Source organism: Silurus aristotelis (assembly GCF_946808225.1).
Source record: "Silurus aristotelis genome assembly, chromosome: 15".
Classification (NCBI taxonomy): domain Eukaryota; kingdom Metazoa; phylum Chordata; class Actinopteri; order Siluriformes; family Siluridae; genus Silurus; species Silurus aristotelis.
In genome coordinates this window covers 11,872,255-11,888,579 of record NC_139588.1, presented here as the reverse complement: position 1 = coordinate 11,888,579, position 16,325 = coordinate 11,872,255, and the positions used below count along the sequence as shown (strand labels likewise).

The following is a 16,325-nucleotide window of genomic DNA, read 5'->3' as shown; positions in this document are numbered from 1 at the left end:
TTAGGTTTCAGTTTACTTTCTTATTACGGCCCTAGAAAGGACTAGTTGTGATCATCCCTGGTCTGCTGCTGTCACATCATGATAGGAATCCAGATGAATGTCCTTCTCTCCATAATTTAATATGGAGGAGCGGAAATTGGAATAACAGGGGCCGGGAACTCCTTGTAAAGTGTGAGCATTTTGTAAATAGGCCCAAAAGCAGAACACTACTTATATAATTTGTAATCATTATGTAGAAATGCAGTAATGCTTTAGTGATACAAAAGAGTTCATTTTGACGTGATCCCACTTGAAAAAATGGATAGAGTCTGCAATAAGTTTTACTTTAGAGCCTTGGCTTTCTAAATGATAATGCACAAAAGAAGAAAAACAAGCAAGCACGTAAGGACCTTGGAATCTACTCGAACTGAACACTTCATTTCCCAGAATGCGGATGGGTGCGCATGCGCACTCGGTCCTCGAGTAGTAAAAGGAGGACGATGATGTCAACTTTCATTCGGCTTGGCTCAGTGCTGACACACACACACACCGGCCGGGTTTCACTATCAAGGAACAATGCAGCGTTTAGGAAGCGTGGTGGATCAACGCAGGAGGTAATTTTTTGTTTATTATGCAGGTGGTTGGTCAAGTCATTTATGTTAGTAGCTTCTTTATGATGGTGCGTGTTCACGCGCGTGTGGTGAGAGCTGTATCACGATCGTTTAGTGATTGCCGGACTGCTTAAACAGGGAAGGGCGATCGTGCCGCTGTGGATTTACTGTTTTTATGTTGACAAAAACCTGCTGCAGATTCCGAGCTGCATCTATTGGATTTAAACAGTGTACCTTAAACATACCTTTCAAAGATTGACTGTTTCCTTCATTATATTCACTTTCCATTGCAAAGTCTATTAGTGATCACTTTCCGAATCACATATAACACATAAAGGTGCGACCATGTAATCTCTCAAGCAAGACTGCAACATTAATAATTCCCCTGGAATAACGTGTAAAAAGCTGAGAGGGCAATAAGGCTGAAAAGAATACTGTTTGGTGTAGAGGGTTAGTGCGCATGGGCTTTAATAATGATCTGTTTGCTCGTGGTGCTGCTCTGTTGGTTTGTCATGTTGTGTTGTTGTCGTGTTGTGTCGTGTTGTGTTGTGTTGTGTTGTGTTGTGTTGAGTTGAGTTGTATTATATTCAGGCGCGTTTCATGGGTTCAAAAGTCATCCAGAGATTTATTGCTGGAGTTTATTGTTAATACCCTGAAGGAATTGGTATAGACGTGTTGGTGAAATTGTTTATTGAAAGTGAGCAGTGAATATTGACAGCACTATTTGACAGCAGTGTCTATTAGGAAATGCAGCTATTATTAGAAACACCTGTATATCAGTCAAGAGAGAGAGAAACATATACACACAGAAAGAAAGAAATGTTTATTGGTTTGTATATTTCACAAACCACTCTCCTGGGATTCTCACACAGCCAGTGTGTAGCGTTTACACAACACGGTGTGAAAAAACAAAACAAAAATCAACTGCTGCGTGCGGGAACACTTTATGATGAGAGAGGTCAAAGGAAAATGGGCAGACTGTTCGAACTGACAGGATGTCTATAATAACTCGAAATAACCACTTTACAACCGCGGTGAGCAGAAAACCCTCTCAAAAGGCACATCATGTTGAATCTTGAGCCGGAAAGCCTACAACAAATACGACAAACCACATCAGGCTCTGTTCCTGTCAGCCAAGAAATGGGATCAGAGGCAACTAGAACAGCTGAAGAAGATTCCTCCTATAACCTTATAGCTGTTAGCTGTTCGTTTCTGTGGACGTTTGGGATCACATTTACTTTTAATGTACAGAGATACACACCTTATTTTGTTATAATAGTGTGGAATTATTTTAGGTGATAATCATAAAACAGTTGTAAAGTTTCAAGAGTGATTCGATGATCTCGGGTGCAGTCCTGAGCTTTCACATTTGTGCCTAAACATTTCAGAATTGAAAAGCTCAGTGTAGATGCAGTTCATATTCACTGGCAGAGAACAGCCTGGTGAGAGATGATGATACTTCAACTGACCCCTGTCTTCTGAGTGCATTCTCTGTTCACACAACCAAACAATTGTGATTAAATGAACACTTGTTATATTATATAAAGATGTAGAACAATGTGAAATCTCTGCCATTGTTAGTTGTTATTGAGATATTAACCAATGCATTAATAATATGAATATTTGGAAAATGAAAAAGGAAATATGCCAATTTACAAATTCTTCAATGCCATAATGTGAACATCCCTACCCTTGGTACACTTGGTATATAATTTGCAACCATCAAATGCACTACTTATCTGATATCACCCTCTTTATGAATCCAAATATTGTGCCAGAATGTAAAACAGTGTTTGTTTTTAAGAGACACACCAAGGATTCAGCAGTGTTTATATACTGCTCTGTGTTGCAATATAAGTGTAGCTTTAATCCATGTTGCAATCCTCCACCCATTTTCATAGACATGTTTGTTTGCCATGTGACTTTGTTCAGCCGAGTTTGAACAGTTTACACACACCCACTGTTTACTTTTTTGCCCCCTTTTTACAAAAGAATATTGTATTCCATTTACAAAAGCTCTGTCTTTATTGCAAGGCCATGAAACTCGGGTGAATAATGTTTCACAGCACACAATCCACATTTTTTTTTTTTTGGGTGAGCATTTTTTTCTGCTGCAACTTCAAAATTTGTACATTAATTCCTCTTGCAAATAATTGCGCTGACCTTAAGTAAGGCGTAGCCCATCCTGATTACGCTTGGTGGTCTAGTTAACTCCTACTCGGTGCAGGGCCTAGTGGGAGGCTGTACCAGTGCCTTGGCTCAGACGAGCAGTCAACCCCCTTCCCTGAGGGCTTTTCTGCGAGAACATTGTGTTTGTGAGGAGGCGGCATTCCTTGAAGAAATCGCAGGTCTCATGCTTCAACAGCTAAACTGAACAAGCCTTATAATTAGGGAGAGGAAGACTGCGATAGCATGATGAGTGCAGAGGAATGGAGGAGTCTTTGTAGAACTGTGGACAAACTGATTGTAGATTCAGCACAGAATTGATGCAGCTAAAGATAGACATGGTGTTTTCGAAACTAATGGATGGTCCTGTGTGTAGGACACAAAAGAAACCTAGTCTAATGAAAGCTTTGCCTGTGGATTTGAATTGCTCACAATTTTAATTGATTAATTGATCTCTCAGTAATGGAATCAGTACTATAGTCAGCATGTTCCTCTTTTGTTAATTATGGACTTAGTGATCACACAGTAAACTAAAGCAATATAATAGAGTGAACCTAGAGGATGTACTTCCCTGACAAAGCAGATTTGTTGCATTTATGTATTTAAATGGATTTGTTGCATTTATGTATTTAAATGGATGTACAACATGTTAATAATGCGATAGTACTATTTTATTGTTACAATATAATATATAGAATAATATTTTAGGTCATAGTTTCAGCACAAGTGCGATTCAAGTAATGTATGAACAGTTTGGAAGCTTTTCTTTTTTTGTCAAGAATGTTTGTTTATATTTGGATAAGCCTCTTGTCAGCCATTATATCGACATGCCCCCAAAGTCCCTTCTCATCCTCATAAATGATTTTGAGGTGCATGTTTGGAGAGTTGCAACTTGCCGTTCATGCAGTTGAATGTTTGAGTGTAATGTTATGACAGCTTTGTGCACATGTGCAGGAATGAGGGCAGGCTCAATGAGTAAGAAAATTGTTCAAATCGTATTCAACTGCACATAATTTAACTTAAAAAAAAAAACTGTTAGAATACTATTTTAAATAGTCAGCTTTGAAATACTGTGTCACAGTGGGGCAGTGTGTAGCATGGCCACCTCACCTAGACTTCAGTTTGATCCTGACTCTGAGTTTTCTCTGGTTTTTCCAGTTTTTTCTACCTGACAAAACCAGGCCCGTTGGTGGACTGGCGGCTTTAATTTGCCTAAAAGTGAGGAAGGAGTGTGCATCTGGAACCACTATGACCCTTACGATGAAAAAGCAGTTGCCGAGGTTGAATGCGTGAGAGTAAATCCCAGTGCTCCTATCTATTCAAAGAAATGGGTGATGGTTCATTTTGTATTGGAAGTATGCAAATTGGAATTGAGCGGCAAATTAAAGCGACACGTTTTTTCCTACAATATCATATTTTTGTGTAGATGTCAAATATCAAACATTAACATCTACTTAAATTGGTTTGATTTAATACTTGGTGTCTTGTTTTAAAAAAAAAACATTTGTGTTTGGCCTGGATTATATCAAACACGGGCTGGTTTTGTGTTGCATGTAACATCATGGCAATAAGAGGTAACCTATTCATTTTACATCTTTGTTTTATTTTGTTTGCTTCTTTTGTCAAAATATGGCTAGCTGCTGTTAATGAAAACCTACGTGTTATTTTAAAGAAAAATAAAGCAATTCTTCAACTAATTTTTGTTTCATATCAAGCTAAATGAAACACAATTATAAGGCTTCTCTGAGTTTTTAACCATCTGCTGACCTTTTAGTGGGAAATGAGCAGTAATTAAGTGTGTGATGAAACGCTGAACAGTACTAAGAGACGGCCCTCACTTCCCACAACATTGTCTAGAGTTATTATGTTTATTATGTTTGCTCTTCTTCTTGCAGAAGCTACAGTGCTCTTATTGAAATAATGAACAGAAGAGTATTTTGGAAAACCATAGCTTGTGTGTGTCACACTCTCTTTGTTACCACTGGTAAGAAAAAATGCCCAGTTGTGTGTGTGTGTGTGTGTGTGTGTGTGTGTGTGTGTGTGTGTGTGTGTGTGTGTGTGTGTGTGTGTGTGTGTGTGTGTGTGTGTGTGTGAAGAGCCAATTTAATTTGTGAGGTGTTGAGTTACTCTGGCTTGTGCCGAACTGTCCCTACGTCAGTAGCTCATGTTTGCAAATGAGGTGAGAGGAGAAAGGCGAGATGCCACTGGGAGTGATAATCATTTCCGCTGTTGATGGGGTGGTCAGGGGGACAGCTGGGATATGCACAATCAACCATCACAGTCCACCTTCTGCACACACTAATCTCCACTGTGATTAGTGGGTGTGGACAGAAGCAGAATTCCCTGTAGCAAGCAAAGCTTTTAGAACCAGTTCACCTGATTTGCAAAATTAAATTCTTTATTTTTTTCTTTTGCTTTCTAACGTTGTGGAAGGTTTTTAATTATGTAATCTGCTTTCACACTTCCTTGTATTCTTTTACCTTTTACTCTAAATATTCCTGCCAAAAAGCAAAAATAAATATCAAATGAACATCTTTTCATGTTAATTTTTTTTTTTTTTTTTTTTTTTTAAGTTTAGGTCCAGTACTGTGCTACTGAGATAAAGTATCACTCTTGGGGTTATCTCCACCATTCAGTGGAAGAGTATAAGGCACAATTACAGTTTTTGTTTGCTCTGTTTGTTTAGCTTCTATCAGACTGGATAAGAAACCCTTTGGTTTAGGCCTTGTGATAGATCGTGGCATGGTAATGCGCAACATTGCGGGAGGCAAAGAGCCTGTTTGGTTATGCCAAGCTTTGTGATATCACGTCCCACCCAACCGGCAATGACAATGGGCCTGTGTGGCCATTTGAATGTCCTATTCTCTGACTTTTGTGGTTCACTTGGAGCACACAATGGTCTCATTTAGCATAATTTGTTTTCAGAGGCTCTGCTTGTCATTAATCCGGTCCTGCTTTGCCCTACCAGCAAGTTTGCCCACTGCACCTAATATTTTAATTCTGATGACTCAGGAATCTGGCTCTTGTAGTCTACAGGTTTAGTGGTTGCATTAGGAGCCTGCATACATGTCTGAGTAGTCAGGTTTTGTTTTGTGTTTTTTTCTTTTGCTGTGGTGGTAAGATTATGTGCATGGTCTGGTGACTGTAATTACCTCTGATCTTTGCCCCTCCTCATGGTGCTTTTTAAAAATATTTTATTTCCCTTGTTCTCATATCTCTTCATCATCTATCTCAACTGGCATTGGTTTATTTAACGTCTTGTTCATCCCTGCATGCTTTTTAAAGTCAGGTTTGCTTCAAATGCTTATTTTAAAATAATCCCAAAGTAATTTTAATTAATCAGCCACTTATCCAGGGTGCTGTCTTCTTCGTTTAAGTCATTATTAAAGCCAACTTGAGATCTTCAGATTTCACTGAACTGGAGAGATGAGTGCTGGAATGGTACAATGTCCATTGTTCGGTACCTTTGAGTTAGGAATTGGCAACATTTTCTGGTGTTGGGTTTGCATGATTGGACACAGAAGTATTTATATTAAGATTAATAGGAGAGTATGGCACTGAGCTTGTGATTGTTTCAGCAGTGTTTGCACTCACCATGGCCTTCAGTCGACTAAAACCTCCTCACAGGCCCCTTGACCTTCCCTATTCCTCTTGGGTCAGGGAGCAGGTTGTTCTGTGCCTGTGTTTGAATAGAAGAATTTTTTTAATTTATTAAAGGCTGCTGCTGGTTTCCTTGCCCTCTTTCTTTATTCCTCATATAAAGAAATTCAGACTTCATACAAACACAGGTTTGCTGCACAAAATGCCAGCTTAATTGTCATTTAGTCACATTCTTTTCAATGACACGCCCTTTTTTGCTTTGTGTGGCAAGTTAAAAGACCTGGCACTTGAAGGGTGAATCACATTGATGAATTCAGGCCCAAATTTAACCCTGACAGATGTTTCTCAAGAATGAATGGTTGAATGTTTGTAGGATTTATATGGAAATATTATTATAAATGTTGATTTAAACCACGTCAAGGTCATATGTATGAAAAAATTATCAGTTGTGACTTTTCTGTTCAAAATATATTGTCAAGATATTTCAGGAATACAAATTAGTAGCTAGATGAGCTATGACTAGGCTTGACTGGTGGCATAGAGCTCCCCATTGGCAATAACTCAAGAGTTTTTGTATGGTTGTATAATTAACAATTTATACAAAAGCGACCTTCAGGATTAATTTATCAATGGATAATATCGTTTTGCTGTGCTATACTAAGGGCTAAAGGTGGAGCTCCTTGCATTGTAGTCTTCTCAGCAATGCCAGGGAATGGGATTTTTTTTTCAGCCTAGACCAGTTGGTGACAACAGGGAAATCTGAACATTTTCTTGTGTTGAATTTCCAGGTTTGAAAATGGAAAAACATTACTGTGAAGGATATTTAACAAGCTGTGAGACTGGGTTTTTGAATTTAGTGTCCATGAATCCACTCAGTGGTTGTTTTACACGGCTTTTAGTGTTCTGAAATCTGAGAGATCAAACCGAACTGTGGGAAGATGGATGGATGCTGTGCTTTCACCCTCGTCAGCACTGTTAGGGCTAATCAGACAAAACAAGGCAATGGGCCAAAAAAAACAGTCATCTTTCTTTGAAGCATTGTGATCAGTATATTGTGCCAGGAAAGCGCAGATATTCTCAGACATGATAAAAAGGTGGCAAAAGAAGGGAAAAGGGGACAGGCATATGAGTTTAGAAGCCAGAACAGTGTGTTGGAAAGTGGTTCATGGAGCATTCCTCTGAAAATTGATTACATGCCTAGGTGTAGAAACTGTACAAAAGCCCACTGTGCTCTTCTGGAGAGTTTTAAAGGTACCACATATCCTACTTGCTTTTAGTGGAATTATTTTTCAAAGTGTGTTGCAGTTGACATGAGGCTTTGTTTAGACTCCCTGTTTTTTTGGCAGGCCTAAACCAATTTTTTAAATAAATGAAAGTAGCACTTGTTCTTTAGAGACTGATTTTGGCACACCACTGCATTCCGTTGCTGTGTTAGACCTGTCAGCCAGAATCTCTGTAAAAACCTTCAATTATGTTTTAGCAGAATTAGGGTCTGTCCAGTTCGATCATCGTTCCTACTTTGTGCCACACAGCACATCCCAGGCAATCACCATGCACTCTGTGGTTGTATGTTCTAAATTCTAACAACCAGCTGTTTTGTCCCTGTTCTTTTGTTACTTAAATTTTAAAAACATGCCCTGCACATCAAAGCATTTCACTGTATGTCGTACTCTGTATGTATGTGTATGTGACAAATACAATTTAATTTGATTTGACATTATCTTTCGAGAAGCCTCTGTGAACTGTGGGCCAGTGCAAGCCCTCAGTGGAAAATTTAATGCTGCCACACATAATAATACGTGTGTTTTACAGCTTAGTTTTGGGAACTTGGATTTCCAAAGAACCCGAAAGTTGGTCTTTGTTGGGTCATATCCTGAAGCAAGTAACAACAGATGGTTAATGATGAAAAGAAATGAGTGCAAGTGCAGAGCAAAGTTCATTTGTCAGGAGAAGCTGTAAAAAAATGTATAGAAATTCTCTTCCTGACTTGTTTATGAGAGGCCCAAGTTTGATCTTTCCTGAATGTTATAATCAGCATTGAGTAAAACCTTCTTTCGGCTTCTCCCAGAAGGGGATTTGGCACTTTTTTTTTTTACGCTAGATGCCCTTCCTAACGCAACCCCTTCCCATTTATCCGGGCTTGGGACCGGCACTAAGAGTGCACTGGCTTGTGCAACCCTAATGGCTGGGGTCAGTTCCCTGACCGGGAATCGACCTGGGCCACAGCAGTGAGAGCGCCGCATCCTAACCACTAGACCACCAGGGAACCATAATTAGCATTGAGTACAGAATCTCAAGCACCCCTCAGTTTGGTAAGGACACTTTTAAGGTCCCTTTAATGGCACACATTTTTAAATTAAATAAAACATTTTTTATAGAGTTTTCAATTGTAGGTGTTCTTGAACTAATTGCTCTTGGTATGCCAGTCTCTTGAGCTCTCTCAAACACCAGTTGTGGTTCGAATTAAGCAGTCAGGTCCAATAAAATGTTTTAAACGATAGAATCAGCTATTTCTGATGCACTGAAGAGCAGACACTGGTCACAGAAGAACACGTTTTTGGCATGCCATCATATTTCAGATACTTTACACATGAGTAAATGTGATATCTGAACCATTGTCCATGTTACTAGAATATAGCCAGACTACCATTTCTGATATCAATGCTCAAACACTGCTCAGATTCCAATCCAATCAGTTCCACATTGTAGCAGTTCCAGATGTCTTCATAAAATCCCAACATGAAGAGAGTTAAGACCAAGTCCAATGATGTCACCTCAATACTGAGTCCAGCCCCTTGTTACTGACTCCAGATATAAACTTGAGCAAGCCTTTTTTCTCTCTGCCTACTGAAATGCTTCCTGGTTCAATGTTGAGTGATTCTGGGTGTATTTTAAAGTTGTCTAGCGCTCGTTTGCAGTTAGTTAGTCATTGTCAATAATAATGATTATTTTTGGAACTGTTTTTTTAATTATTTAATCTTGGCTCTATGCTGGTTGTTTTTTAAAAGTTTGTTTGTATAGACATGGCATGCATGATTGTGTAGATAACTGACAGGTTTTTCTGCTTTTGTGTCTGGTCTGGCTTCCGGGTTACCTTGTCTCAAATAATGAGTGTGTTATTGCCAGACTTGCAGGTCTGTCACAAATTCTGCTTCTGCATAGTTTAATTTAGCTCGTCAACTGGGTTGCTTGAGACTCTGGCCTGAATCTGGGATGAGACGCGGAGATGCTCTTGAGTTTTGAACACATCCTGTTCTATTTCTGTAAATGGAGCATGTTTTCTCGCATCTGAACAGAATTTGCATCTTTGATAGCCTGGGCTGCATTGCAATCACAACATTGTGTTGGGAATAGATTATGGTCTTGTTGACAATTAAGCAAGAATGCAGTCGCTTTATATAAAGAAAGTACACTTTCAATATAATCATATGGACAAGTGTTGCATTTTGAAGGTGTAACCTGGTATGATGGCCCTTTCAACATTTTTCTAAACAAAAGTGTTTATTTGAGATCTGTTTCAGCAACCCGCCCATCCCCACCAGCCTGAACTTTCCGCATGGCCCGGTTTTCCTTTCTCTCCTTCTCTAAAAAATGAAGGCTTGTCCATATAAAAATCTACAGAGCATGCACCTTTGATTAAGGATTGTTCGATGCTAATATAGAGTCCTGATGATAAAAACAAAAAAGAGCGAACTAAGCAATATATCTAATTCTGACCAAATATGTTATGAGATTTGGTCAGATTTTATTATGTGACCGATGAAGAGTGCAGGTTATTTTTGTGTACTGAAAAACGATATGTGATTTTGGACGTGTGCCGACACCTAACCACTGTTGTACGAGAGAAGCTTTCCCTAAGTTGTCATGACTGTCAGGATTGCATGGCAGTATTGGGTGAATTCGAATGTTAAATGCTCGAGTGCCATGCATGTATTATTACGGCGATGCTTGTTCCAATTTTAAGCTTGTACCTCACAGAAAACCAATGTAGCTTATAGTTAAACAGTTTGTATTGCCGTGTAATCCGTTTAGTTAGCCCAGAGCTTTGTTTGTTTCCCCCAAGTCACCCCTGAAATGGTCTTGCATAATAGGTATGGTCTTGAGTAAAATGTCTCAAAGGGTTTTTTGTTGTTGTATTTAACATGAGTACAACATAAAAAATAAAAAAAAGTGTGCTTTTATTGTTTTTCTTTGGTCTTCCATGTTTTGGTTTATTTACATAAAACAGCTTGTTGCCATACAGGGTGTTTCAGGCATAGCAACAAAACACCATGCAATCCTGTTTCGCTTCCACTTCTACCTAAATGACTTGACACCTGATCCAGGCTGAAGCCTAATTTTGCTTTCCACTTCCCTTCTAAATTGCCATTTTCACCTTAGTATTTATGGCTTGTAAAAGGAAAAAAAAAAACACATGCCAAATTGAATATAAAAAAAAGCTTGCCAGTTAATGATGATTGAGTATATCATCTACAGGTGTATGAGTATACAGGTGTATATTTTTCTTCTCAAATAGCTAAATCTATAGTCAGTGTTTAAGATTTTAACAAGCAAACATGTCAGTATGTTGACTGATTGAAAGCGAATAGTTCCATATACAAAACTCAGAACTCATTTAAAGGTAAAGTAGTGCTTGTGTGGTTTACCCCTCGTGCTCTGCTAATGGAGCCACTTTGAATTGATGTCGCTCTATAAATAAGGAAGGAACTTGTTTTCATTTAAGAGGGTGTTTTCTTTGTCTTTTACAGGTTTTGGTTGAGGTATTACCTTGTGTTGAATGCTTTATTATTTCTGTAAATTAAAGTACAGAAAATCTGGTTATTAAGAGTAAATTCATTGTGCCTCATATTTTTTTCCATTACCTTTTTGTAAAATTCTGAAGAATTTTTTCAGTTTGTGCATGTCAACATAATATAGAATGACATAGTATGACTTTCAGTTGCCAAGTAGTTTCACAGGATGCCGAGACATTGGAACGCATGTGGAATGAAAGTTTCAAACCTTTGAAATGAAAAAGCACTTTATATTTAGTTTAATTAGTGTTTCTCATTTCATTACTTTGGTGTCAATAGGGGCTTTTAGAGCAGTGTTTTTCTTAATTAGTTTGATAAAAGTAGAAATCCTATTCTACATATCAGCATATCTCTCACACTGTAATCTGCAGGTTCTGCGTATAAGTGAGTAATGCTTTGAGCTCGTATCAGCTCTGCATGCCCAGAGATGAAGCTATGGCTAAAGTGGCGTGGCTGTGCTTCTGACATGCCATTCCCATAGCAGAAACTTGTATGCAGCAGATTAGTCCAGCTAGGCTCTGCCATCAAATAGAAACAGACACATCTGGGGATCAGTGAGTTAAACCAGAGATGTTAACCCCCAAATTCCAGTCATCTGTTGTAAGCACGTCTCCAACAGCTGCAGAATTTTCTCATAGTGTTCTTTCAGTTTTCAAGTCTTAAAATCCATCAGTCTAATAATTAAAATCTAATCAGTCTTGATTAATTTACCTGATTATTAAAAAACTAAACACCGTAATGTTACTTATTTGTTGTGTTTAAACTTAAATCTTAATTTCACTTTAACTTCTGATGATCTAACTCCTTACGCTGGACTGGAATTCATTGAGCAATCAAGCTGATGATAATGCAGTTTTAAAAAACATGCCTGAATGCTGCAAATTTAGAAAATGATGTAGGATGTTTACTCCAAAGTGAGTGTCTTCCTCAATTCTTTAAAAGGGGTGAGCAAGAGGTTAGGTTGGGTTCTTGGACAGTTTTACAAGCTTTTATGGCTTTAAGACAAGTAAAGAAACTTGAACACACATTTGAGTCCAGATCAGATCTTGTTTTATTTGTTCATTTCCGTTCTTGCTTTTGTTCTTGTAATCTGTCATCTTTGTCCCTTTTTTTCACATATTATATTGCTTCCACTCCTCAAACTGGATTTATAATTGCCTAGAAATTGCCTGACACTATGTTTATCAGAATGCATAAACATTGTTGATCCCATAGGGAAATTATTAAATACACTGTAGTTAATTTGTTAGTGACTGGTCAACGTGATCAACTAATTCATTTCTCATCTAAAACATATATTTTTTTTGTCATTACTACTAAAAGTCAACAGGATAGCACCATTTTAAACAAGAAAGCTTTATTCAAATATTAGGCGTGTCTCCTTCTCAAGACTGTCTTAAAAGCTGTTCCCGTTTATGGCAGGATTTTCAATAGAAAGGAACTTTGCCAGTTATTCTATGTATGTATTCATTTGTAACACAATCAGACTACTGCTAAATTACAACTACTTAATAATCTATGCAAGTCATTATCAAGTGGTTTTATGGTCATTTGAACAAGGTAATGAACTCTAAAATGTCTTGATCCTGATTCTGGAGAACCACCTGGCCTGCACATTTTAGTGCTTTCTTTGCTCCCAACACACCTGATTCAACTAATCGGCTAATTAACAACCTTTTTTTTTTGAGCATGGAAAACACTAAAAATGTGCAAGACAGGTGGCTTTCCAGGACCAGGATCAGAAATCTGTGTTAACTCTTTCATGCATAAATAGATTAAACCCTCCAGATGTTTCATATCATGTCATGTCATGTTAGACTTTTCTTTAGATTTTAATGGATTGTGCCTGTGTGGGAATACAATAATACAACACTACAATAATAGCTTCCAATGTGTATCTCTAAACCAAACTAACCATTGGGTCTGGGTCTAAAATAGTTGACCAAATTTGATGACTAACGTAAAAGGGGGGAAAAACATTGGCATTTTTGACATTGGAAATTATTTTGGAAATATTTTGAAAACAGAAATCAGGATAATGATTTATCATAAATTATATTTGTCTTAGAAATCTATGAAACATACAAAGTTAGTCTGATTGTTATAGAACCCTGAAACCTGATTATCATGGACTTACTAGTGGATATTGTGACCCCTATGTTTTGCATGTCAACATAAACTACACCTGTCAGTAGGTAAAGCACAAGTGTTCTGCTGATGATGTTAGAAACAGAGAGCTGGATGTGTGAATGGGTGTCTTTTAATAAACAAAACCCATACAGTGTGTTGTTTGACACCAGAGGTGCTGAGATGTCATAAAAAAAAGCAGCTATCAGTTTTCACTAGTCATTGCATTTGAACTGATCATTTCTTCCCATGCCAAAAAGGGTTCATCTTGGACCAATACCAGCCCTTGTTGCATTATATCCAGCTAATTGTATTACTGGAGAACCTTAGTTTTATAGGTTATTGGACTTGACTTCTTAATTAAACAACAAGCCCCGGGGGAATTCTACACTTGTAGAAAACATTATCTGGGGAAGAAATGTATAGTGGAATGATAATTTATGTCTCTGTCTGCTAGAAGGCATGTTGTTTTAAAGCATGTTGTGTGTGCATGCAGCTATCATGAGATTTTACACAACAGTGTTTTTCTAACTTTGCTGTTTAGCTTAAGGAAATTAGGAATCTAAATCAGATTGGTACTGCCTTGTTTAAAAAACTAAACAAAAAAAACAAGCTCTTATTGCAATAACCTTTCATGACTAGTTATAATGCATACTGGATATTCTCTATGAAATAAATGTTATACTTTTATTCATGAATATGTTGGATTTGAAATAAAATATTAAATGTTTATTGTTTCCTGTACCATACTATAAGATAAGAATAACAGGATTATGAATGGTACAGCAGCTCCGATGAATCCAGCACTAATCACAAGCTGAGAAATGCTGAACTCTGCCCCACTTTAGGAGTTTCTTGCAAAAATGTCCTAGAGCAAAAAGAAACTGTTCCTTTATTGGTGGTTTTCTGTGTATATGACCCATTCTCATCATTCCATGTTTTTTTACTTTGTTTGCATGTACTACTTATTTGAAGGCCTAGGGCAGAATATATGTTTTTGATTGAGACCAAAAAAAAGAAACGAGAAAATATTGTGTTGGTTATTATCATTGTATGCTATGAATTGTCAACAATGCTTGTATTTCTGCCATTGCTACATGGGGAAATAAACTGGATTAAATATCATAATGCATTATACAGTGTTCGTGCTGGCCGCAGATGCGATGAGACCACGGCCGTCTCATGTTGTTTTTTCTCTTTTATCTCATTTAACAAAAGGTTCTAGCGCTTTACATTTGCCCAACTCGCTTTTGACGGCTCAGTCTGTAGAGCTTTCATGTATCAAGTATATCAGATGGCTGTGACTCAGTTGGCTTATAGACGTGAAGCCCATAAAAGAGAAACTAAACACGTTCTCTGCCCAGAGGCTTCAGCTGTTGTAGAGCTGTGTACTGCATATCCAGGTGGCTCTTATTCACTATAACCAGATAGCGATCTTTGATGTATCACCCTGACGGCACGTCTCAAAACTGGTTCTGCTTTGGATTTTGTTATCAGCTACAAAACTGCTGGCTGTGAATTATTTATATGACTGCTGGTGAAATTGCCAATTTCTATGTTGCATACAGTCTGTAAAAGTTTGGCCATGTTGAAATCCTTTTGTGTGTTGTGGTGTGATTCCATAGTTCTTTGGATTTTACATACTGGAAACGTTGCAGTCTTTGTGATTTACTAAAGACAATTTAGTGTGAAATCATGGACAGGGGTATTGAGACCAGGCCTGTTTAAAAGAAAACAATACCAGGTGAATGGCCCAAGATGTCTTTTTTTTATATACTTAATTCAAATTGTTTAAATGAATATCTGTATATGCACATACACTATATGGACTAAGGTTTGTGGACAATCTTCCTTTCAAATCAATGTAAAGCATATCTTCATGGAGCTGGCTTTGTGCACATGGCCACTGTCATGCTGGTACAGGTTTGGGTCTTAAAGTGAAGAGAAATTGCCTTCCTGTGTTCGTTATTTTGTTCTAGAACAGCCATATTTGGTGTGCAAGTTGCTTAATGAATAGCTGCGTTCTACAGTTTTCTCTGTATTACTTCCATTTCAGTCCTTTAACTGTGCATTGACTGTAGTTGGCATGTAGGAACTACTTTAATAGCTGTACTGCTGTTACTTCTGTTTTGCTGGTGGAAATATACATTATAGTAATAATTGCATATCTTGATTTGTAACCTTGATTCATAGGGCACAGTTACCTCACATCTGCTGAATGATCTCATTCAGTGTTCAGCTGTTGCTCGATTTAATTATGATGATACTGTAGCTCTGTAACGCTTGATGACGGTGTTGATGTTTACTAGCCATCACTGCGTCATGTCTTTCTACGAGACAGTCTGTAAAACACACATGCAGGCATGTGCTGCAGATGCTCACCCTACTGGAGACATGATAGGGCCTGTTCTCACCTTGGGTATGAGCTTAAGGCATGCTGATTCAGGGAAAAAAGCATCTTCAAGGTAAAATGTTTAATTTAACAACTTTACAGGAAAGTTTCAATTCCAATGGGCATCCTTACTCACTGCAGTGTGAAGTGGCTGTTTTATTTTAAAAGCATTGTAACGCTAATGTCTATAAACAAAGCCTGTTGTCAGAGCAAGAGAGCACGGTGTACCGGTGTGAAAAAAATGTGGTTTGCATTTGCATTGTAGCCTTGTTAGAAAGTCGCCGGATACGTCAAACAAGATTATGAGAAACATTCTGTGCTCTAGAGTTGGTGCTCATTCCTGTACTTGTCTCTACCTGTCTGAGCGAATGGTTCCTTATTCCTTTAAGCCAATGGACCCTAAATGACTTTCAAAATCTGTAGTACTTTGCTGCTAACACTACATTGCTTATTACTTGTGATCCCTTGTTTTGTGGATGTTGTGGTAGACTTCAACTTTACATCTTTTGCCTGTAGAGGTCCCTGATGACACCCACCTGATCCCTCTTTCTTACAAAAATAAACACGCAAGTTGCTGATCACGTGACCTTGTCAAGAACTATCTGTGGTAGCATTTTTTATTTTATACAGAATAAAGAAGTAAGAGAAATATAAATG

At 37.9% G+C, this 16,325-nt stretch overlaps 1 protein-coding gene across 2 annotated transcripts in view; it reads left to right on the top strand.

Moving 5' to 3' along the window:
- The first annotated feature begins 435 nt into the window (after window positions 1-435).
- daam1b (dishevelled associated activator of morphogenesis 1b) overlaps window positions 436-16,325 on the top strand; it is a 62,309-nt gene continuing 46,419 nt past the window's right edge. Inside the window, exon 1 of one of the 2 annotated variants that reach the window (XM_083562057.1) lies at window positions 436-593. The gene's annotated coding sequence lies outside the window, so the exon portion shown is untranslated. The remainder of the gene's footprint in view (window positions 594-16,325) is intronic. The other variant, XM_083562061.1, reaches the window with a different exon arrangement.